The 26,142-nt window shown below is 36.7% G+C and overlaps 2 long non-coding RNA genes across 2 annotated transcripts in view; one reads left to right on the plus strand and one right to left on the minus strand.

Moving 5' to 3' along the window:
* Positions 1 to 12,312, plus strand: part of LOC144284276 (uncharacterized) — a 309,163-nt gene extending 296,851 nt beyond the window's left edge. The window contains exon 5 of the long non-coding RNA XR_013352633.1: positions 9,702 to 12,312. This is a non-coding gene — a long non-coding RNA (uncharacterized LOC144284276). The remainder of the gene's footprint in view (positions 1 to 9,701) is intronic.
* Positions 12,313 to 16,494: 4,182 nt separating this feature from the next.
* The window catches only part of LOC144283938 (uncharacterized), a 41,789-nt gene continuing 32,141 nt past the window's right edge, over positions 16,495 to 26,142 (minus strand). The window contains exons 3-4 of the long non-coding RNA XR_013352427.1: positions 20,650 to 20,843; positions 16,495 to 16,614 (exon numbers count right to left, since the gene is read on the minus strand). This is a non-coding gene — a long non-coding RNA (uncharacterized LOC144283938). The remainder of the gene's footprint in view (positions 16,615 to 20,649; positions 20,844 to 26,142) is intronic.

Genomic DNA, 26,142 nt, shown 5'->3' on the forward strand with positions numbered 1-26,142 from the left:
CCTGTAGTGGACACTTCATTCAATTGTGAAACAATGAAAGGATTCTTTCAAGATCTAGAACGAGACAGGATGACCACTAATTCTACTCAACACCACACTTCAGGATGTATCTTCTATGGTACAGCAATATAAAGAAATAAAGTGAAAGCAAATTTTCATTGTTCATCATCTTCATGATATGACTATATTCCTACAAAATATGTAAGAACCTACAGATAGATATGTACAGAATGTCCAAGTGTATAGTAAGAGTTTAGCAAGTAGGCTGATGTAAAAGCAATATGGACAAATAAATACATCAATGAAAATTTAATGCATCCATAAAAGTTTTTAAACAACATTTTTCAAGCATATTTTTTCAAAAGCAACACTGTGCATATACATTAACAAGACAATTACAAAACTTTATTGAAATAAATTGAAGTAAGAATACCATTTTTAAATGGGGGGAAAAACACTGCAGTTTTAAACTAGAAAATCAAATATTGCAAATATGCCATTTCTCTCCAAACTGCATTATAGATACAAAGTAAACAAATGGAAATCTCAGCAGGGTGTCCCTTGGCAAGAATACAGTTAGCAAGTGTATTCTTAAATTTTTATGAAATCACAAAAAAATCCAAGTATAGAAGAAATGGATGAAAACAAATAGATGAAAACATTTGCGTGAACAGACAAAAAGGTTTGTTATGTAAGTAAAGAACGTGGCATTTTATTGGAAAGCTTTTTTTTTTAAGATTTTATTTTATTTTTTCATGAGAGACACAGAGACAGAGAGAGGTAGAGACACAGGCAGAGGGAGAAGCAGGCTCCATGCAGGGAGCCCGATGTGGAACTCAATCCCAGGACTCCAGGATCACGCCCTGGGCCGAAGGCAGACGCTCAACCACTGAGACACCCAGGGATCCCCAGGAATAGAAAAACTGAATGGGACAGGATGGAGAACTCAGAAGTGGACTAATGCAGATATGCATACATTTGATACACGATGAAGCAGGGCATCATAGACACCAGACAATAAATTCTGCTGGGGCATTTGGCTTACATGAAAAAAATCAAAAAACAAAAAACAAATTAAGCTGGCAGATTTAAGGATAATAAAGGCCTAAGTGTGAAAGGCAAAACTGCAAAACTTTTTCTAGAAGAAATGAATTTTATAATTGTACAAGTAGGAAATTATTCCTTAAACAAAATATTTTAAAAAGTACGAGTTGGTGGGGGCACCTGTGCGGCTCAGTGGTTGAGCATCTGCCTTTGGCTCAAGGTGTGACCCCAGGGTCCTGGAATCGAGTTCTGCATCGGGCTTTCTGCAGGAAGCCTGCCTCTCCCTCTGCCTGTGTCTCTGACTCTCTCTGTGTCTCTCACAAATAAATAAAATCTTAAAAAAAAAATGTACAGGGCTCCTGGGTAGCTCAGTTCAAGAATAATAGGGGAAGCTGGCTGAACAGAGATCAAAATCTTCTAGAGTAGCCAGATCCTTCCAAAGTGTCAAGTTCTGGATTGAGTAAAACTGGCAAATTTAGAAGCCAGTGATCTCTGTTCAGATGATCACAGAAGAACCACATGTATGGCACTGGAAGGCTGCAGCACTCTTTCCTGACCCAGCCTTTCACTTCTCCTTTCATTTCCATTCTTCCATCTGTAACTATTGTCCATAATGAAGAAACTGTCCTTTTCTGCCAACACTTCCAGCACCTCTTGGCCTTAATGGAAATATAACTTCTCCCTGAGGCACCATTTCTCTGCTCGCCATCAAGAGGAAGATGCTACCTCCCGCTCTCTACGCTGGTCCTCCTCTCCACCAACAAATGCTAGGTGGGATCAGTGTGTGTCATGCAACCTGAGATGATCAATCCCCACTCACTATAGAAACACGGTTTGTTCATGGTTTCCATTTGCTGACGGCTGTTTGTCTCTGTGCTCTACCCACTTCCATTCTCTCCTCTATGGTAATGAAAATGGTGACTCTTGATTCAAAATCTCCCTCTCCCCGCTGCCCAGGCCCCATAAATCTGAGTGATGTCAAGATGCATGAAGGCAATTCACTCAACATCTTGGTTTATTTGCTATTTGTCCATTATTGTGTATATAATCCACTCCAGCCACGTTCATGGATAGATTCTGAATGTCTTCTCATTTGGAAATGTACCATTTGTGAAATAAAATTTCAGACTTCCTCTTATCTGATCATGAATTTCAATCCTTAAATAACATTTGCTTTATAATTCTCAATGAACCCATTTGGTAAAGCATTTCAATGTAATAGTCCATTGACTGCCTTCCTATCAGTCTATTCCTGATTGTATATACCCTCTAAATGAATAATAATGAAGACTCAAGAGCTCCAAATCTCCCTGATAAATAGCTTAAATGCCCTTGAGAAAGGTCTTTTTATTTCATTTTCCCAATAGTTTCAGCAATGGATGTGCTCATCTGACTAACCCACTCCTCTTTCTGGCTTCTGAGGATTACAAGACTAAACCACACAATAAGACTACAAAAACTGATAGGACTATAATATTCACGGTCATCATGCTCAACTGGGACCTCAACATGGCATTGATACAGTCTCATGATATTTCCCTAGTACATGATACTTCTGATCCTCTACTATCATATTATGCAATTTCTTCTCTCAATATTTCCATCTTTTCTTTCTTGCTGTCTCACCCTTATAAAATGATCTTTCTTCCACTTCATAAAGAAAACAAGAATTTCAGGAGGAAATGCCTAAATCCTTTGACTTTGTTGTTGTTGTTGTTGTTGTTTTAAAGAAAAAAGAAAAAGGGTACAGTTCATTGAGCGTCTGTTGGTTTCAGCTTGAGTCCCGACCTCGGGGTGGTAAGCTGAAGCCCTACATTGGGCTCCATGTTCAGTGCAAAGATGGCTTGAGATTCTCTCTCCCTCTCTCTCTCTACCCCTAAAATAGATAAATAAATCTTTAAAAACATTTTTTAATTAAAAAAATTTTTAAAAGAGAGAATTCTTATACCTCTGGTCTTGAATTATATTCTTTTCCGTCTGCTCTGTAACATCTCTATACTCTAATTTTTCCCTTCAATATTCAAACAAACCCAAATTCTTCCCTATCTTTAAAAAAATGAATTTTCACTTACATCACTTTCTATATTACCACCCTGTCTTCCCAACAAGCATAAATTTCCTAAAATATTTTCATCACATCATAATATAAACATACTTTCTGTGAAAGATGTTTTACTGCCAATGTTACTCATGTCAGTAAAGGTAACACAATTGACTAAGTGTCCCAAACACAAGATATGGTATTTAGCCTTCATATCTCCCTTTTGCTCATGTCTACATATCATTGGCTGAGTCTGTTACTGCTTCATTCAAATAATTGTTCAATTTGTTAACTCCTTTCCACGTTTCATTTTTCACTTTGGTTTCTGCCCCAGCATTTGAATTGGTCTCTCTGCCCCCAGTCTTACTCTCCATGAGGCCGATGTGTCCTCTCAAATGTCATTCCTTGTAGAAACCTTGCATGGTTTTCCATCCATTGTCCCCATGTTAAAGTCCAAATCCCTCAATGTAACTTTCAAAACCTTCTATTATCTAAAAAAATCCACTGCCCATTTCTTCAGCCTTTCCTGCCATCTCTCTTCCCTTACAATTCAGTAATCTAGCAGAAGCCAGTGTACTTTAGTTCTCTGGTTGGTTTGCCTTTCTTTATCTGTTTTCATGGCTCCCTTTTTAGCATATGCACTCCTTGTGGCTTTGGTAAGCATTTTGCTTGTTTGGCACAAAATAACATCAACTACCTCCCCTTGAAACATGTATCTTTTTCTCTTTCCTTTCCTCTTCAAATTAGAAACACTGCTCACCCTCTAGTTCAATCTGTTACATAAGCAGAATTGTCTTCCCTAAATCTTAAAATAGATTAGAACCCCCATCCCACTGTCTGTCTATAACATCCGTGCTTCTCTGTTATCACATTTTATTTATCATATTTTATTTACTGGATTTGTATACACCTGTCTTCCCTGCATAATCGTCAGCTCTCTGGAACCAGGATCTGTAGTTACCATACTTACGGTTGTTTACCCAATGTCTCACGAAGTAAGTACATATATGCATTAGATAATGTATGCCTTGAATGAATGAATACATGATTGACTGCATGATAAATGTCTTAGAGATTAAAAGAGATAATGGTAAGAGATTATGGTTCCTATCTTCTCTGGTATCATTAAAAAATGATATTTTCCTAAATTCTTACATATAGAAACAAATTACACAAATGCTACCAGTGTTAAAATAAAAAGCTAAATTGAAAAATATGTTTTTTTGTCATTTTTGTAATAATTTAACAAAACTAAGTGAAAGCCTGTAGGATATGAAAGGGGACTCTATTTTTGCCTCTCATCAGAGGATTGGCATTATTTATTAATAATTTTTATTATTGGGGATCCCTTGGTGGCTCAGCGGTTTAGTGCCTGCCTTCAGCCCAGGGCTGATTCTGGAGTCCGGAGATGGAGTCCCACATGGGGCTCCCTGCAGGGAGCCTGCTTCTCCCTCTGCTTATGTCTCTGCCTCTCTCTGTGTGTCTCTCATGAATAAATAAATAAAATATTTAATAATAATAATAATAATGATGGTTTTTTATTATTGTTTCAACTGCATTACTATTGTTTCCTCCATTTAATAATAGTGATCTTAGAAAATGTAAGAACTTACGTTCTTTCTTTTAAAATATTTCTGGTTCCTGTACGTTGTTACTGTTGTATGTGACTCTACATAGTTAAAATATTTAATACTATGGGTGACTTTCCATAGTTTTAAGCAGCCATTTATTTACAGAGTCTCAAATATAATTTAAGCTCTGTATGTCCTGCTTGTTTCTGACAATATTAAGGAACAAATATCCTATTTTTCACTTGCCAACTCTTAAATGATATTGTTCATTCTTTTTTCTCAATTTTTTTTTTTTTATTTATTTATGATAGTCACACACAGAGAGAGAGAGAGGCAGAGACACAGGCAGAGGGAGAAGCAGGCTCCATGCACCGGGAGCCCGATGTGGGATTCGATCATGGGTCTCCAGGATCGCGCCCTGGGCCAAAGGCAGGCGCTAAACCGCTGCGCCACCCAGGGATCCCCTTTTTCTCAATTTTTAATCATTATTATTATTGTAATAAAAATTATATATATTGAGGATATATATCGTAATGAGTTGATATATGAAATGATTACTGCAATCCATCTTATCATCTTCTATAGTCTTAAAGCAAATAAAAAATAGGGAATAACTACTGAAATTTTTAATATTGTCTTTTCAGCATATTATTCCCTTTATTTATTAACTTAAGTATTTGTTGGGTGCTGCTAGTATCCAGACACTGTGCCATATGTTTGATAGAATAAAGAGCACATTGATAACATTTTATATATATTATGTCTGATGATTTAATTTTAAAGATACAACCTATGTGTTCTTTTCTTTTCTTTTCTTTTCTTTTCTTTCTTTTCTTTTCTTTTCTTTTCTTTTCTTTTCTTTTCTTTTTTTCTTTTCTTTTCTTTTCTTTTCTTTTCTTTTCCTTTCTTTCTTTCTTTCTTTCTTTCTTTCTTTCTTTCTTTCTTTCTTTCTTTTCTTTTTCTTTCTTTCTTTTTGTGATTGCTTTGGCTATTTGTGGTCTTTTGTGATTCCATAGAGATTTTAGGACTGTTTGTTTTGTTCTGTGAAAAATGTTGTTGGTATTTTGATAGGGATTGCATTGAATGTGATTGCTTTGGATAGTATAGACATTTTAACAATATTTGTTCTTCCACCTTGAGTATGGAATGTCTTTCCATTTCTTTTTGTTGTCTTCAGTTTCTTTCATCAGTGTTTCATAAGTTTTAGAGTACAAGTCCCACCTCTTTGGATAGATTTATTCCCAGGTATCTATTTTTGATACAGTTGTAAACAGGATTTCTTTCTTAATTTCTCTTTCTGCTGCTTCACATTTGGTGTATAGAAATGCAACAGATTTCTAAGGGTAGATTTTATCCTGCGACTTTACTGAATTCATTTATCGGTTCTAGCAGTTTTGGGGTGGAATCTTTCAGGTTTCTACATAGAGTATCAGGTCATCTGCAAATAGTGAAAGCTTAACTTCTTATTTACCAATTTGGATGCCTTTTATTTCTTTTGTTGTCTGATTGCTGTGGCTGGGACTTCTAATACAATATTGAATAAAAGTGGTGAGAGTGGACATCCTTGTCTTCTTCCCAACCTTAGGGGAAAGGCTCTCAGTTTTTCGTTATTGAGGATGATGTTAGCTGTGGGTTTTTCCACATATGGCCTTTATTATATTGTTATTATATTCCCTCTAAACCTATTTTGTTGAGGGTTTTTATCTTGAAAGGATGTTGTACTTGATCAAATGCTTTTCCTATATCTATCAAAATGATCATATGGTTCTTATCCTTTCCTTTATTGATGTGATGTATCATGTTGATTGATTTATAAATATTGAACCTCTTTGAAACCCAGGAATAAATCCCACTTGATTGTGGTAAGTGGTTTATTTTGTAATGTGTTGTTGGATTCAGCTTGCTAGTATTTTGTTGAGGATTTGTGCATCTATGTCATCTGAAATATTGGCCTTTAGCTCTCTTTTTAATGGAATCTTTCTCTGGCTTTGGTATCAAGGTAATGCTGGTCTCATAGAATGAATTTTGAAGTTTTCCTTCCTTTCCTGTTTTTGGAATAGTTTGAGAAAAATCGGTATTAACTCTACTTAATGTGTGGTAAAACCCACGTGATTTTTAAAGTTAGTTCAGGACATAGCTAAGATGAAATATAAACAAAATCTAACGTGATGAAAATAATTTACTTGCTAGAAACTTCTGATTTGTATAACTGGAATAGAAAATGACATAGTAGAGATACCCAAGGGAGTAACTACCTTGATTTAACACTGTTGGAACCTTCAGCATTTGGCTGATGACCAATAGAACACGCAGTATTTTATTTTATTTTATTTTATTTTATTTTATTTTATTTTATTTTTTAACACGCAGTATTTTAAAGCTGGTCATTGAAAAGAATACTAAGACTCACTTGCCATTTTTCTTACATAAGCCAAACATCCATGTGCTATCTATGAACCAGAAAAATAATTAAAGCAAGGGGACTGAGAACCAATGCTGACATAATTTTCTCCAGCTGTAATCAACATCTTAACTAAATTTAGGAATGGAACATGTAGGTCTCTAAAATCTGAGAAAAAAACTGGAAAAAACAATAACACTCAAATTTGTCTACTTCACTTTTCATGCACTTCATTACATATGAAGAATACAGTACTAGAATTATTATCTGCTATATAACATGATCACATATTATTTTACATATAATTATATAAAACATAAGAGTGAGATAAAGTCTCATGCAGATATTCAAAATGCTAACAGTTAGGGGTGCCTGGATAGCTCAGTCAATTAAGTGGCTGACTCTTGGTTTCTGTTAGGTAATATCTCAAGGTTGTGAGGTTGAGCCCTGTGTTAGGCACCATGTTGGGCATGGAGTTGGCTTGAGATTCTTTCTCTCTCCCTCTCCCTCTGCCTCTCCCCTACTTTCCTCTAAATCATACATACATACATACATACATACATACATACATAAAATACTAGTAGTTAACACCAAGTCATTTTACTAAAAGAAAAAAATTCCCCTTATTTTCTATCCAAGGAGAAATGGAATGTTTCTCTACAACAGCTCTTCATTTGGAAGATGGGTGAAAATGAGCACTTACTGAGCTTTAGGAGGAATTAAACTCTGAAAGCTTTCAGAATTTTCCTACGTGTGGATTTTCATTGTTTTCTTCCCTTTCCATGACCTGTAGAATGTACTCATGGATTTTGTAAACAAACGCATTTCCTTCTTCACACTACTCCCTACTATGGGCAGAGCCTATTTATTTTCACATGTTTTAAATCAGCTGAGTTCACAGGACAGGATCTGGTTAGCAATGACTTCAAACAAATAACCTTTTATCAGGCATTTTTGTATACTAGTACTGTTCATGATATTATCAAATCCTGACAAACAATATTCCTGGCAAGAAAGCAATGGGTGTGACAGCAACAACAGCAGGCTTATCCCAAGACTGTAGTAAGAAGAGTTAAGGAAACTGGAAAATGTATGTTAAGGCTAAATATAAGGCTTCAAAGAAAACATTTCAAGAGTGTGTTTGTACATAAATATTTTCAGAGCTAGTTTACATAAATTAGGAATAGGTGAGGCATTTTCTCTCCTACGATGTATTTAATCCCTGCACATTATTCTGTCGTAATTATGAGCCATAATTAATTTATCCACCCACCACTGGCATTTTGTTTATTTTCAGTGTTCTATCTGTGATCATGAATCACATGTTTCTGTGTGCAGTTCTCATTGTTTCCTCAGAACACATTCACTGGTTCGAAATTGCTGGGTCGCTGGGAACTGCTATGTCACCAGGAGTCTTGGAGCAGACTCCCAGGGTCATGCTCATCTGTCTTAGACAGGACCACTCTGCCACCTTTAGGTGGCGCTGAGTAAGCTCCCCACTAAGGTTGACCAGATGTTACTCAAATCTCTTCACCTACTCTGACCCCAGAAAGACTGACTTTATAGAGCTTCCTGTTCATACACATCTGAGTGGTTGATCCACTCCTCCAGTTTCTTCAGTATAGAAGATAATTAAAAATTAATATTAAAAATAACTAAGGTGATGATTCTTTTCTGCTTGCTTCACAAAGAAAAAATAATCCTGACCTCAGAAAGGCTTTAAGTCCTATTTAAATTCATTTACACTGGATAGAACAATATCATATTCTTGAGGAAATATATTGAATTATTCGTTTAGGAGCTTGTGTCTTTAGGTCATGAGTAGTACTGATTACCCCTTGAATGAATGTGAGAGTATTTGATTTGATTGTGATATTGCCTACTTTGAAATATTCCTTTCCAGGGATAACTTGAGAAATTAATTAAGATATAGAATAATGGTGTGGCTTAACAAATCAGTATTAAACAAAAGGTTTAAAAAAATGGTTTCCACTTCCAGCTAATAGAAGAAACACATATGTTTGTCTTACCTTCCTCCTAAAAACATATTGACTGTTAAAAATGTACAAATATGGGGTGAGGCAGCATGATGGCTAAGTGAAATAGGTTATATGGAGAAAGACAAATAATGTATGATTTCACTTCTATGTGGAATTTAAAAAGCAAAACAAAGACAAAAAAAAAAAAAGCAAAACAAAGACAACAAAACAAGAACAGACTCCCAGAAACAGGAAACTGTCAGCTACCTGGCAGGCAGGTGAACTAGGTGAAGGGGGTTGAGAGGTAGAGACCTCTAGTTATAAAATAAACAAGTCATGAGGATGTAATGGCAGCATAGGGAACATAGTCAGTAATTTTGTAATAACTTTGTGTGGTGACCGATGGTAAGTGGACCTATTGTGGGGATCCATTCATGTTGTATAAAAATATGGAATCACTGTGATGTACACCTGAAACAAATAGGATATCGTATGTCAAGTGTACTTGAAAATAGTAATAATACTTTTTAAATGTACAGATAAGAAAACAGAGCAAATGTAGTGATTCCGTGAGAGTCCATGCATCCTTTCTCAAGCCAACGTGCCCACCCCCAGGCTGCTGCGAGTGTCTGCTGCTTATTGGCTCATCGCTGTGTTTCTTACAGGGAAACAGATTCTAAAACAAGATTTTGGATATGAATCAGTCAACAGAAATTTGGCATTAAGGACTCTCTTACCAGTGGTGGATGGAGAATGGATAGCCTGTGACTACATTAGCATGGTTGTTAAACCATTCTTCATTAGCAGAGTGGAATGGGATTTCAGTGGAAGGGAGTACACCGGCTAGTGCAATAGCTCTGTGCTGGAGATGGATGAGGGAATAGATTACTGACTTGGGTGGCCGAGACTGAGTGCCATCAATTCAGCAAAGAGAGATAATGACAGACCCAGGATGATTAATCACCAACTAAGGAAAAAATCTGAAAGCCAAAGAACCTCCTTGCCAGCACTGAAGGAAACCCTATTTCCTGCAAATGGAGAGCAAACGGAATGAAGCCCTGGGCTCCAGATGAAATCATAAGAATAGAGAAGATTCAAGAAGATTAAGTACTGCAGTATTTACAACAGCATCGGATGACTGAAAGGACTCACAGGATTCCTCAGAATTCTTGTTAAATTTTTAATAAAGGCAAAGGAGATGGTACAATAGGAGAGAGAGAATGTAAGCAAGCATTCAGGCTCAAGAAACTTCCAAGCATCACTGCTTGGGTCCTTCTTATTCACACAAGGACATCCTTTGTCTGTGGACTGAGCCTCTGATATTTGAGCAAATGTGGTTTTTAAGAGAGCTTCCTCAAAGCTTCCAGAAGGGCCCTCCATTCCCTTATCGTCACCTAGCCAAATCGGACTGCAATAACCCAGTTATGCCAGATAATAAGCCATCAATAAACACACCAGCCTGGGTCCCACAGGGAGTTCCAAACTTTTAGCGGCATGTCTTAAATCATTCGTTAGCCTATTGACTTATCTGGCCAAGAGTCTGTGCTGCACTTCCAGATGTCCCCAGAGATAGGCATAGAGTTGCCATAGTCTATCTGTAAAATAACTCTATCCTACAAAAATTTTAACTCTAGCAAGTCTCCTATGCCAAAGTCAAATTCCTAACAGAGAAGGAACGGGACTCTGAGAATTGAGATGGGAATATCTTAATAGATGCACTTTAAAATCCTGAACTCCACATGCCTCTAGTTCCACTTTCTGGCAAAAGTGGCTCATTTCCCATTAGAAAAGAATGCCCACCAAATGAAGTCAGCATCATGGCAGCATTAGACTTCCATCATTTTTGTTCCCTGTAAACAACTAAATTTCAGCCTCCGTTCATGAGCGAAAGTGCCTCTGTGGGACTTGTAGGATACAGGGGACCCAGGAGGAGCCCTGCCCCCTTGTGTATTGGATAACAGAAGACAGACCTCATTTTGGGTTGCAGAACCTGTGAATGGCCCCAGCCCCTCACAGCCATGGTTTGGGAGCACATGCAGAATGTTGACTTGGCCAGGCACCCACAGATGGGAAAGCTTCGGAGAAGTTCAGGTTTCAGAGAAGTGCCCAATATTCCACTGGAGCAAAAAATAGGCAAGGAATAAAGTTTGAAAGCATTGGAGAAGGTAAGAGGAACTTTGCCAGCATCACCCTTCCTCTCAAGGCAGCCCAGCTTCAAGCTGGAAGAGGTCATGAGTGAGTGCCTGGCTTCCCCAGCTGTGCACAGTTAGAAACTCCAGGAAAATCAAAGCCATATAAGAAAATCATGGTACATGTATAAAGCTGTTTAAAGGATGCCATACCTTTAATAGTAAATGAAGGAAGAAAAGATAATTATTTTGACCTTGACCTAGGGACAATCTCTTGGAGGCAACCCAGCAATTAATGCGGTTGGAGTTAAAAAGAAGAAAATGGAATCCTGGCACCTTACTTAGCTCTGAGAAGAGCAACATTTACCAGGCCACAGTCATTCAGATGCTATTTTACTGGTTTTTCCACTTTTAAAATCAGCCTATGTAAATGAACCATGAAGAAAGTACAGCTTCTGATAGAAATAAATGCTACTAACTTGGTAATGCAAAAACAAAGGAATAACTGACAAAATCTGGGAGGCGTTTTGGGAACCCTGGGTGGCGCAGCAGTTTAGCCCCTGCCTTTGGGCCAGGGCACAATCCTGGAGACCCGGGATCGAATCCCACGTCGGGCTCCTGGTGCATGGAGCCTGCTTCTCCCTCTGCCTATGTCTCTGCCTCTCTCTCTCTCTCTGCGTGACTATCATAAATAAACAAAAATTATTAAAAAAAAAAAAGATTTAAAATCTGGGAGGCATTTTTAGAGGAAGAGAGGAGACCAGAAAACTATGGCTAGAATGGAGAAAGGGTTTAGAAATGATTTAAATGAATTGGAATAAAGCATAGAAATTCAAATATATATTTAAAATTGTGGTATATAAAAATAAAGGACAAATGATAGCATAAGGATCAGATACATTTGCTGGCTGGGGAACTGTGGGGGGCAAGACAGGTCCATCCCTCCCTGTAGCAGGGACTCTGATGTTCAAAAGTGCGTGAGCGTCAAATGACCACATAGACCCATTCGTGAGATTTTAAAATAATTATATAAAATTCTTCAAATAACTTGTAACTGCCTGTGTTTAAAATGTTTTAATGGTATCAACAAATCTGAGCAAACATTCCGAGTACAAATAATTCATTGCACTTTAGATGTCAGATTGAGACACTGGGCTGAAGTTGCAAAATAAATAAATAAATAAATAAATAAATAAATAACTAAATAAATAACTAAATAAAAGAGTAATTGTTTTGTGGTTGCTTACATGTGTAGTTTTCATATCACTAGGTTCCGTGTTATATAATTATGCTAAAAACTATGATGGTAACTTGGTCATCCTGGCCAAGGGATCAAACTCCTGCAGGTGCTATCTGATCCATCAGTATATTTATATTTTCTTAAAACTCAGTTTAGGATTCGGGAAATTAAAAGTTGTTTGTGACCTGTTTGTACGATATATGGTTAGCCTAAAGTTTATTCAAAGCAGAGGTGAGTGGGTGTTTGAGAAAATTATACCCTGGCTCTGTCCCTTGCCTTCTGTGTGATTTGGGGCAATTAGTTCATTTTGTTTGGTCTAAATTTCCTCACCTATAAAAACAGAATAATATCAGTTCTTACCTAACAGTGATGGTGACAGTAAAATGAGCCAATTAACATAAAATTACTCAAAGATTTCTTGACCTAATGGACATGATTAGTTGGTGATGATCATCATCCTAAAGAAGGAATGAGCTTTAGGAGTCTAACCTAGGAACAGAGTGAAGAATGGCGGGCAGTGGTCTGGGTCATGGCTGAGACCAGAGCTGTGTCACCCAGGTTGGGACTTCTCCCTCTGGATTCTAGTATGTGTCAGAAAGAGAAAGAGACAGAGACAGAGACAGAGAAAGATGAGACAGAGAGAGACACACACAGAAATTTAAAAATTAAGAGTGATTCTTCTAAAATCTTCAAACGGTGGGACAGAAATTATACTGTTTTGTGCCGTAGATGAAGAGAAGCAGTCGTTCTCCAGCCTGCAGCCTACCTCCAACCTGCAACAGTGCAAGTTTACTTTGCACTGTTATTAGATTAGTACAATGAACCCTCTAGATAGTTGGCAATGAGATTCTGTGGTCCGTGGAGTGACAAGGAAGATTACAGTGCCTGCCACGTCTGTTTGAAAGAACGTGATGTCCTGCAAATGGGAGTTCATGGTGTACAAAAGCACAGAGAGCAGCAGGGTTTAGATGTTCCCTTTCCCTTTCTCAACCCATCCTCTGCCCCTGTGGCTCCCTCTCCAAAACATGCACCCTCTTTCCAGTCATACCCTCTGTGGAAATGGATGGCCCAGAATGCACTACTCGCTCTGGAAACCAAATGTCAGAATTTCTCCCAAATGGACAATTCTCCAAGTCCCCAAAGTAGCTCAGAAAACTTACCAGTAAAATGTTTCCTTTCCTCTGAGTTCCTTCTCTGAACACATACCTGGTATCCGACATATCTTAGGTTCTAATATCAGACAAGTCCAAAAAAGAGATCTCTGTACTTCAGGGAGAAAGAGTTTGTGAGACTATTCCCATGTGATAGTTCTAGACTTAATTCTGACAAATAGGTGATTCTAAACATTTTCTAACTACCAGAAACCCCAGCTTGCTGCTATGTCACAATTAAATGATACACTTTCTTTCAGTACAGAGCTTCAAATGAAATTTAATAGTGAACTCAAAGGTATTTCACTTATCAAGAAAACTAAGGTTAGGGATCCCTGGGTGGCGCAGCGGTTTAGCGCCTGCCTTTGGCCCAGGGCGCGATCCTGGAGACCCGGGATCGAATCCCACATCGGGCTCCCGGTGCATGGAGCCTGCTTCTCCCTCTGCCTGTGTCTCTGCCTCTCTCTCTCTCTCTCTCTCTCTGTGATTATCATAAATAAATAAATAAAAATAAAAAAAAAAAGAAAAAAGAAAACTAAGGTTAAATTACCTTGGATTGGATCACTGTCCAAGACAGAGATTTTTTACATTTGTTTTAAAATGCCCACGTTTCAAATGAAATCCCAACTTGCCTTCTGCAATTAAGTTCTGACTAAAAATACAAAGCACTTAAGCATAGAGACCATAAAATGTCCTTGTCTTAATCTTCCTTCAGAATTTCACTGTAAATATTTCTTAGATTTACAAAACCATTGGAGATTTTTGCTGGTCATTTAAAAAATATTTTCCTTATATCTGAAGCTAATATAACAGTGTATGTTAACTAACTGGAATTAAAATAGAAACTTCAAAAGCCAGAGGAAAAAAAAGAAACTAAAAATGACATGAATAATTAGAAGACAATAATGAGTTTAAGAAATTTCAAAACCAATGACTTTAGTCCATTTATTTCTATCCTTAACCCCATTTGATCGTGTTTACCAAATTTCCTGTTTAATCTCTTTCTATACCATATGATTAAATTATATCATGAAAAATAAATGTAGTAGTAAACCCTGATTGACATCTAAAGAAAATTTCAAGTATATCCTTAAACAAGGAGCCTACTATCTTGATTAGACACAAATCAGCAAACTTTTATCTTTGAGATGAATATTTTAGACTAGGCTAGAAGTGATCATTTCTTTTCTAAAGTTTCTCACCAAACTACCAAGCCTGACCTGTGCATAAGTAGAACAGTGATGTTCTAACAGTGATGTTATAGTGAAAATTAGATTTAAATGGAACAGGATTCTCTCCCAACTCACAAGTAATCTTTGGAGAGTTCAAGAATCTGTAACATTCTGTTCATGCAATCTTTTGGGAAAGCTTCCTGTCCTGGTTAAGTTTCGACATATTGTTGTCATGCATAAACCATCTTTGACTCCCCTGTCACTGGGCAACCAAAGAACTGACCATCTGGACTCCTGGTTTGATAAAAACTTTTAGGGAGCCAGAAAAATCTTGCCAAGTAAAAGAACATAGCTCAAAGGGAGCTCAGAAGAATTCTCAAAGACATGTTACATTCAGACATTGTTTTATAAACAACTTGGACTTTTCACACAAATACATACACACACACACACACACTTAAAATTCCAATACAAGGCTCTGTATTGGATTAAGGGTGGTGAGCTGATTTGGGAGATGGTCCTATCTGGGACGTTGTTTTTGAGTATGAAAGGAGTACTATAAATTGTCACCCTGGGAGCACGGTAAGCCAGGACGGTCCCTGACAGATCAGACAGTGCAGTCATCCCAATGATAATGAAAGGAGAATTGAATTAGATGTTCTCTTGGCTAAAGAAATCCATAGAAAAATAAAAAAAAAAAAGTTCTGATGGCTGACACATGAATTCAGGCATGGATGCACTTCCTAGTTACCTCTAAAAATGACACATTTCAATGTTCACTCTCCCTATGACCTAATAATTTCATCCATTATAAGTTCTGACCACTTTTCCAAACCTGAAAATGGCCTCAAGAGAAAATCACTTGCCAATAGATTTATTTGGACCTTGCTTGATGTGGTAGGACCAGATCTTCGCCAAATGAGTAATCACGAGTATAATTCCTACAGCATGAACTGACCATTTTCAAAAGAAAAGTATTCTCTCCCCATGGTTGAAAACAAGTTCAAATCTCAATATTCCCAGGGAACAATTAATCCCGAACAAACCTTCAAAAGTATTGAGTTATTAATTTAGCATTTGGTGTCACTGCAATACGACAAAACTGGGAGGAACACAAAAATGATTTTTTAGTCTTCCACCAAAAAGAATCCATGCAAGAAGGAAGCTGGAATTGTGCAAGAAGGGGATGGGATGAGGTCTTCACCTTGTGAAGAATGTGGAAGAGGCCTGACCCCAAAAGGGGGTGAATCCTCAGAGAATGACAGAGGGGGGTGGGGTAACAGGATCCAAGGGGGCCTGAACTGAGACACCCTCTGGCAGGTCATGACCTGCAGGTAAAAGCTCCCTGAAAGCGTAAGGCAGCAGTACTGTCCAAGATCTGAGGAATGATTGTCGCCACATTACAATCCTTGGAAAAATTCTCAGTGGCCAAGTTAACATGAAGGAATTGGAAGCCATCGCTTCCCTGTGTGAATCCAGGCTGGGGTATCCTATGGCCAGCCACGTCTTCTAAGTCTATACCTTACTGGAGTCATTACTGCAGCAAACAGCTGCTGTGACTTTACCTTGGTCCCACTAAGAATCTCCTGCTTTTTTTGCCCTAGGGCATCTTGCATGTATAATTAGGAAAGGTGGGGAGAATTAGGAGCTGTGGGGCAGCCCTCGACCAATGGAGACAGAAGTCAGTGGATTAGTAATCTGTCTTGCATCTCTCATATTAATAATTCTAATGAACTCTTCAGAAATACAAGGTTGACTTCCATGTACCCGTGCAAAATGGATCCCGAAATGTGCTCTTCCTCTTTCTCCATTTCACTCTCCCAGGACCTTTACTGTCTTTCTCCTGGATAACTTCTTCTTGCTCTTGTCTCCACCCACAAGAAAACCTATATGCAAAGGATAAAAACAATGAAAACAATAGCAGATTTCTCATCAGGTGAATTTCCTCCATCTGACCACAGAGGCAAGAAGGAAGTTTCATGATATTTTTCTTTTTTTTCCCTCTTTTAACAAATTTTTTAATTTGAGCATGGTTGACACACAGTGTTACATTAGTTGCAGGTGTACAACAGTGACTCAAGTACTCTATGTTATGCTATGCTCACCATATCTGTCAGCAGATGCCATTCCAATATCATTGACTATGTTCCTTATGTTGTGCCTTTTATTCTCATGACTTATTCATTCCATAACTGGAAGTCTGATCCTCTCACTCCCCTTCATCCGTTTACCCATCCATCGCCCTCTTCCATTCAGCAACCATCAGTTTGTCCTCTGTATTTATAGGTCAGATTCTGCTTTTTTGCTTGTTTATTCATTTGTTTTGTCTTTTAAATTCCACATATGAGGGAAATTATAGAGTATTTGTCTTTCTCAATCTGACTTACTTCACTTAGTGTAACACCTTCCATGTCCATCTATGTTATTGCAAATGGCACCAAGTCATACCTCTTTTTTATGGCTACATAATATTTGTGCATGTGTTCGTGTGTTTGTGTGTTCGTGTGTGTGTGTGTGTGTGTGTGTGTGCACGTCTTCCTCATCCATATTAATGGATACTTGGGCTACTTCCATATCTTGGCTACTGTAAATAATGCCACTGTGAATATGTGACATCTTTTCAAATTACTGCTTTTGTTTTCTTTGAGCAAATATCCACTAGTGGAATTATTGGATTATATGGTATTTCTATTTTAATGTCTCAAGGAAGCTCATACTGCTTTCCACAGCGGCTGCACCAATTTATATTCCTCAAAACAGTGCACAAGGATACCTTTTTCTCCACATCTTCACTAGCATTTGTTATTTCCTGTCTTTTTAATTTTAACTATTCTGACTGGTGTGAGGTTATATCTCATCATGGTTTTGATTCGTATTTCCCTGGTAATTAGGCATGACATTTTTCAAGTGCTGAATAAAGAAACCCAACCAAACCAGATTCTACATAGAGCTAAGATATCCTTAGGAATGAGGGGGAGGTCTGGGTGGCTCAGTGGTTGAACATCGGCCTTGCACTCCAGGAGTGATCCTGGGGTCCCAAGATCAAGACCCGCATATGGCTCCCCACAGGGAACCTGCTTCTCCCTCTGCCTGTGTCTCTGTCTCTCTCTGTGTGTCTCTCATGAATAAATGGATAAAATCTTTAAAAAAATAAAATAAAATAAAAGCTAATAAATAATAAAAATAAATTTTAAAAAATAGCTACAGAATTTCTTTAAAACAAAAAGTAAATGATAAGAGAGGGAATCTCAGGGCATCAGGAATTTTAAAAAAGACAATAGAGTAAAATGTGGGTAAACACAAAAGGTGTTTCTTTTTGTTGAGTTTCCAACTTATGTTTCATCATTGATACAAAAATTCTAACACTGTCTGATGTGGTTCTCATTCTCAGTAACATGTAAGGAATACTGAAGACATTTATATTATGAATGGGAGAAAGTAGAAGGTTGTAAAGGGAGGTAAGACTTCTCCCATACTTCACTCAAACTGCTACAGCCATTTAGGAATAAAATGACACTTCCTTAAAACACTAAACATGAAGAACATATTATGCACCAGTCACAGTACTTGCCATATATTCCAGACAAATAAAAATTTATGCCCACATAAAACCTCTACACAAGTGTTCACAGGAACTTTAATCTGTAATAGTCAAAACAGAATCATCAAAAATACTTTATGACAGGTGAATGATTACGTACACTGTGGCACATCTGTACCATGGAAAACTACTTGGCAGTAAAAGGAATGGAGGATTGATATGTGCAACAACTTGGTTGGATCTCAAGGGCACTATGCTGAGTGAAAAATAAAAGCCAATCATAAAATATTGCATGTTGTATATTTCAATTTATATAATATTCGCAGAATGACAAAATTATCTGTATGGAGAAATCAATTAGTAGTTGCCAGGGGTTAGGGCTTGTGGTGAGAGCAGGAAGGGGTTAAGTGTGTCTGACAGGGTCATACAAGGGAGGTCTTTGTGATGGAATAGTTGTGTGTCTTCACTTAGGTGGTGGTTACACAAATTGGTTCAGTGGAACAGAGCTACACACGCATTGTGACAATATCCACCCCTGGTTCTTACACTGTGTGCCAGTTCTTTAAAGTATTCCCATTGGGAGAAAATATACCACCTCTGCAATTCTTGCATCTTCCTGTAAATCTATAATTTCAAAATAAAAATTTATAAAAGAATCCAGGAAGAGGACTCACTGTGGCAACTTCTTGTTGAACTTTATCTCAGAGCAGAAATGCATACATGCTCACTATTCTGACAGCTGTTGATTATCATACATACTTTAGTATCTTTCACAGTGACCCTGCTTCTCCCTGGACTGTTTCTTTGGCACAATTTACCTTCGCTTTTGCTGCTTCACGCCTATGAATGTAAGCTTCCCCCCCTAACACTATTCATTCTTTTTTGGGAGATGAACATTCTGCTCATTTCTGTCTTCCAGCATAGAACATGTATTTTTCTAGTGTTTCAGTTAGTACAGAACAGTTTGGACCAATTTCCCAAGTAATAAGCCACTAGCTCCTTTTTAATATTACCTCCTTAAAACCATTTAAAAGGAACTGTATCTAAAAATAGAACTATTCAGTAATTGCGCTACTAAGTATTTACCCAAAGGATACAAAAATACAGATTCAAAGGGGTACATGCATCCCTATGTTTGTAGCAGCATTATCAACAGTAACAAAACTTGAAACTATGGAGAGAACCCAAATGTCCATTGACTGATGAATGGATAAAGAAGAGTGATATATATATATATATGACATATATATGACTCAGCCACCAAAAAGAATGAAATGGTGCCATTTGCAATGACATGGATGGAGCTAAAGTGTATTTTATGCTAAGTGAAATAAATCAGTCATAGAAAGACAAATACAAATATGATCTTATTCATATATGGAATTTAGAAAACAGATGAACATATGGAAAGGAAGAAAAGAAAAAAAAGGAGAGAGGGAAAGAAACCATAAAAGACTCTTTAACTGTAGAGAACAACCTGAGGGTTGATAGAGGGGAGGTAGGAGGGGCTGGGCTAGATGGGTGACAGGTATTAAGGAGGACACTTGTGATGAGCATTAGGTGTTGTATGTAAGTGCTGAATCACTGAATTCTACTCCTGAAACTAATACCACACTATATGTTAACTAGCTAAAATTAAAAAAAAAAATCCTGAACACAAGTTCACAAATATATTCATATTTTTTAAGAGGCCTTATGATTTTAGCTTTTGTATTTAGATCTATATTTTACTGGTCATCTGTGTGTGTGTGTGTGTGTGTGTGTGTGTGTGTATGACCTGAAATAGAAGATCAAAGTGTATTTTTGCAATATGGGCTATCCAGTTGTTCCAGCAACATTTGTTGAAAAAAACTTTCCTTCCCCATAAAATTTCATTGACAGTTTAAAATAAATAAGTAAAAGGAACTGCATCATTTAAATAGATTTGAGTAGTGTAAAAAACCTTAACATTAAATTTTGTGATTGCCTATATTCTATATACATGTAAATTAACCGTAATGTATGAACACACGTGTGTATCCATGTGTGTATATATATACACATTTGTATGTATACACTATATATATATATACAAATTAATGTAAATTAAAGTGGCCATGAGTTCATTAACACTGAGGATAAAGTGAAAGTGTCATCCAAATAACCATGCTGATCAAAAATTTATCTTATTTGTAAGGTACACTTAATATACCAGCATCCAAGACAGTCAAACTATAGCCAAGGGAAGAAAATAATATATAAATTATTAGTTATCACTCTAACATGTCACAATATTACTTCTTGAGAACCAACTCCACTATTAGTTCTTTACTCAACTCTCTACCAAAGACAAAATCAAATAACCTAAGAATTAAAGCTCTAAAATTAAAGCTCTTCTCACCTTTCTCATATGGCATGGTTTTTTTAGTTGTCAGAAGTCCACTGAAAATCCTACTTTTTAGGAGGATGATGCCAGGTGCACTGAACAGGAGTCCATGCATCATTCATATCTACAACTTTAGTAATGATGGCCAGTTCTAATGCAGTCATTTCAAAATACTCTTCACTCTTTTTATATTTTTTTCCACAACTGTCCTGTCATAAAAGACAAATGGGATTAATTTTCAATTTTTGGAATGATGTATTGTCTTTAGGATTGCTTTGCCAACCTCCTTGCCCCTAAATATTGAAGGTAATGTGAAGTAATTGGAGGTAATTTGACTAATGTGAAATATTACTACATTCAATGGAAAAAAAACCTTGAAAATATATCTTACCTGAATGGGTACAAATCTTTCAACAATGATAATGGAGTTAAGTAATTATGAAAAGGGATATAGTCATAAAGAAAAAATGCAGAAGAATGGAAAACCACACACCATCTTAATAAAAACAAATGAGGATAGATTGGAGTGTAATACTTTACGGAAACTTATTTTGTTAATCAGCACATGCAAAAGAATGTACCTCTGCCAAAAAAGAGGACTGAATTAAACACAGGAAATTTTTAGGGACACCTAGCTGGCTCGGTCAGAAAAGCATGTGAACTCAGGGTCATGAGTTCAAGCCCCATGTTGGGTGTGGAGATCGCTTAAATAAATAAATAGACTTAAAAAATATAAACACATGAAAATTATGTATACTATATGTAAGAAAAACAACAACAACAGCGCTTTATAGCAAAAAAAAGCACATCCAAAATGAAATAGGCTGGAATCTCAATAACTTATTCACTGGAAGTTTAAATTCACAAAACAGTTTCCTGTGTCCAAGACAAAGAAATATTGGAGATACCATGAGTAGGAATCTGTTTCTACATTCAAACTACCAAGTGCTTAGTTACCTGATTCATGAAGAAAGGAAATGCAGATAACAACAACAACAACAAAAAATATATATATATAATTTCCTTGACCTTTATACCCACAATTCCCCCCAAAGTAATAGTTTTTCTTTATATAGTAAGTTTTATGACCAAATCTCAGTTCAAGTGTCTCTCATGGATAAGTATCAAAAATTTATTTGTTCATATGGAAAATATTCTAAGGTTTAAAATACATCTATTAAGGAATTTTATTTTGGATCTACATACGAAGCCAAACTTGTCCTTTCTAGAGGAGTATCTAACTTGGGAATTCTCTGGTTCAAACTATTCTGTGTTTATCTCATTTTTTACCGGTCTGAAAAGAACTCTTGAAGACTCCGGAAACATCTGTATTCACAGTTGCCACTGCTGCGAGCAGAGAGGAGATGAAAAAAGTAAAAGATGGTTTACTTTGAATCTTCTCCCACTCTCCCTCCCTCTCCCCCTCTCTCCATTTAGGAACAAGGGGGATTGATGGCTGAAGGGACAGCGTAGAAACACATCTGAGTCAAGAGGAGAATCTCTGAGGACAATATCTTTGAAGTCATGCACATGTATATGGATAATCTCCTAGATTCAGTGTCCTCATCAGGAAAATCTATAGACAGAATCTTTTTTAGTTTTTAAGTTCTTATTTTAATTCCCATTAATTAACATACAGCGTAATATCAGTTTCAAGTATACTGACACTCAGAGTGATACTGAGTTCTAGACTGAGCATGTCTACCACTGAGGGAGGGTCAGGATTGCAGAGACCCCCTGAGGTACAAGCACAGGGGGCCACAGAAATCTCAGTTAGGACATGAGAATTAGGACCAAACTTGCAGCCCTCAATCTCAAGCTCTGTTCATCAACTCTGAAGAGAACGTTTAAGGAGATTGTAAACACTAGTCATTTTCCCTGAAAATGTCATGCATTTATCAAAAGAAGTAACTGAAAAATGCACTAAAATATTTGTTACTCACAACATACACTGAATATATGCATGATACCATTAAAAATATTACCCAATTTCATTCAAATCATTTCTGTAGTACAATTATAATGTTCCTTTAACACAAAACGTACACTTTTAAAAAAATCAGTTTACATGTATGCTTTTCAACCTCTTGTAAAATGTGCACGCTTTCAACCCTGCACCATTGACTCTTCAACTTCTTCTCTTGAAACTACCTCTGTTTCCTCACCCCAGCCACACTGTATCTCTGGTTGTTTCTCCAACATGCCACACATGCTCATATCTTAAGATCTTGGCTTGCAGTGTTCTGTCTGCTTGGAACCCTCTTCCTAGGAAGCCTGTCCTTTAGGTTGCTGCTCAAACATCACATACTCAGTAAGGTTTACCACCCTAAGGAAGAGTGGAACCATCCTCCCTCCAATAGCACCTTCTTGACACTCTCATACTCTGCTCTACTCTTCCCTCACTCCTTTTCCATTTCACTTATTATTTACTTATCTGTATTATAAATATCTCATCCATTAGGCCTGTGTTTCTTTTCTTTTTTTTTCATCTCCTCCAGTTAAGTGGAAGCTCCATGTGGAAGGGGTCTTTATCTCTCTTATTTACGGATGTATCTCAGGTGTCTCAGACTTCATGATGCAGATTATAATAAAAAAGATTATGATTGATAATCAAAAAAGATTTACTGAGTCAGTGAATGAGTGAGTGACTGAGTAAATCTTTCATTTATCCTGAGTCTTACTCAAAATATTTGTGAATGTTGAGAAGGGAAATGATTCTCAATGAGAAACCAATCCTTTGCAGTTCCAGTTGTTTCAATTCATTACTCTCAATGAAACTGAAGGACATATAAAAAGACGCTTAAGAAAGCAAGCTAAAGAATGCATGGGAACATGGAGATTTTCCAGATATTTCAGATTGGACAAGAGCAGAAATATTTAAGACTACTGGCAAAGGAAAGAACATAGAAGGAAGCTATGGAAGACTCTGGCAAACTGCTCACCAAATCCATTTCCACTTTTTCTCCTGAGGACACAGCTTATTACTGAGACAATATTGCAGAGTCCCAGCCAACTGAATACTGGAGAAACTGATGTGCATTGCTTCCAGAACTAGTCCTTTAAAAACTCCTCCCTTGTAATTCTCCTTGCCCATTGTCCTTCTCATAATGTAGATCAGCATGGTAGTCCACAAAGCCACCTGTTGAACTTGGCAGAGCTACAAGATGAAGGAAGCCTGGATCCTGGAAGCAGTGACTGGAGGGAGTTTCCTGCCATTGTGAATACCCATTTGGATTTTGCATCCACATGAAGTGTGCTTCTCTTGCTTTAAATTACCGATAATTTGCAGTTCCAGTATTATAGTAGCTAACATTACCTTGAATAATACAATAATGTTCCCACGACGTTAAATAGGAAAATTTTTCTTTGAGGGATTAAAATCCTAGCATAGCATGACATGAAGAATACAGACAGAAGTCTGAGAACCCAGAAAATATAAAAGATGCTTTTGCTTGCGATGCAAGATCACACACAGTGAAGGTTTCAACAAATGTTTCTCATAGGCTTCCTCTCATCTTTACAATTCAGCTGACATTTTTGTGACTGTAGAGGGAACAGCTGGATTATCTGAAAAACTTGCCTTAGAAAGGGATGAGACAGGTAGTTCATGGTTGAATTGTGGAGATCTTCATTGTACCATCATGGGATTATTTTTAAAAGGATCTATGATTTTTTTTTAAATTCCTTCTTGAATTAGATTAGGTTGTTAGTAATTTCTTACCTAAGCTCAGCCTCTAGCATTTAAGATTATAATCATTTTATAAATCTAATACAGAAAGAAGCCCTTGATAATTATTTTTTTCAGTTATAAGAAGTTCTAACAAGACAGGTGACTAACAAACTTCAGTTTAGTAAAAGGAGATTTTGAAAATCACAGACTCCAAAAATAGTACCTTTATAAATCTGGTTCATCTGGAGCTTCAGAAGAGTTTAAAACATGCATCTTTTTCTAAAAAGTCACAAATTCACATATCCTAGAATAGAAACATCTGTGAAACACAATTATGTATAATTTATTTATTATATTTATTTATATAATTAGCATATTTATATTTGCTGGTGTAAAACTAGGAAATAGTCAAGCAACTTACATTATAAACTGCTTGTGAGGAGGTTAAAATGATATTCTTAACTGACACTTCCACCCAGAGAATATCCTTGCCACCTAAAACAACTATGTTGTCTTTAGAAAACTAAGGATGAATATTTTAAATATTAGCATACAAGGCTTTGACACATATATGTCATTTTCCTATATTACATAGCCCCATAATAGTTACTTTTTCATATCATGTAAAAGGATAATTGATTCCATAAATAAGTAATAATTTACATCAAAAGCAATAATGAAAGAGAATGGCTCTGACTCTACAGGAATATCTGCCTACAATGTCCCTCTTTCCCTCTATTCACTATCACAAACTCAAATACCACCACTTTTGTAATCACCCCTTCTTCCTCTCTTCCTCTTCCTCATTCTTTTGTACTCCCTGAGTAGTTTGTATAATTATTTGAGCATTAGATTACTGAATTATAGTCATTACTTCCACTTCTGACTTGTCTAACCAAATATGTGGAAACTAAACAGCACACCTGCTGAGCAACCAAGGAATCAAAGAAGAAATCAAAAGGGAATCAAGAAATAGTTCAAAACAAATAAAAATGGGAACACTACACATCAAAACCATGAGATGCTCCAAAAGCAGTTCTGAAAGGGATATTTATATAGATAAAAGCATTTATTAAGGAAATGGAAAGGTCTCAAATGAACAATCTAATTTTATACCTGAAAAAATTAGAAAAAGAACAAATTAAGCCCAAAGTTAACAGAATGAGGGGAATAACAAAGATCAGAACAGAAATTAATGAAATAGACACGAGAAAGACAATAGAAAAGAGTAACAAAACTAAGAGCTAGCTTTTCAAAAGATAAAATAGACCAGTCTTTAGCTAGACTAAGAAAAAAATAAGATTCATAATTAAAAGAAAAAGTGAAAGAGAAGATATTACAACTGATACCATAAATATTCAAAGAGTCATAACAGACTAATATAAACAGTTGTGCTCCAACGTTTGGATAAGCTAGAACAAATAGGCAAGACTAAATCATGAAGAAATAGAAAATATGAATAGATCAATAGTGAATAAGGAGTTTGAATCATTAATCCAAAACCACACAAAAGAAGAAAACCCAGGACCAGATGATTTCACTGTTACATTCACCCAAATATTTAAAGAATAATTAGTGCCAATCCTTCTCAAACTCTTCCAAAAATTAAAGAGGAATAAACATTCCCAAATTCATTTTATGAGGCCAGCATTACTGTGATACCAAAGCCATATAAGGACACTGCAAGAAAGAAAAACAAACCAATATCCCTGATGAAGAGATAGAAGCAAAAACTCAACAAAATACAAGCAAAAAGCATTCAACAGCACGTTAAAAGGATCATACACAAAGAGGGATTTATCCCTGGGATGCAAGGATGGTTCAATATACACAAATCA

This window comes from Canis aureus, chromosome 15 (assembly GCF_053574225.1).
Source record: "Canis aureus isolate CA01 chromosome 15, VMU_Caureus_v.1.0, whole genome shotgun sequence".
Lineage (NCBI taxonomy): Eukaryota > Metazoa > Chordata > Mammalia > Carnivora > Canidae > Canis > Canis aureus.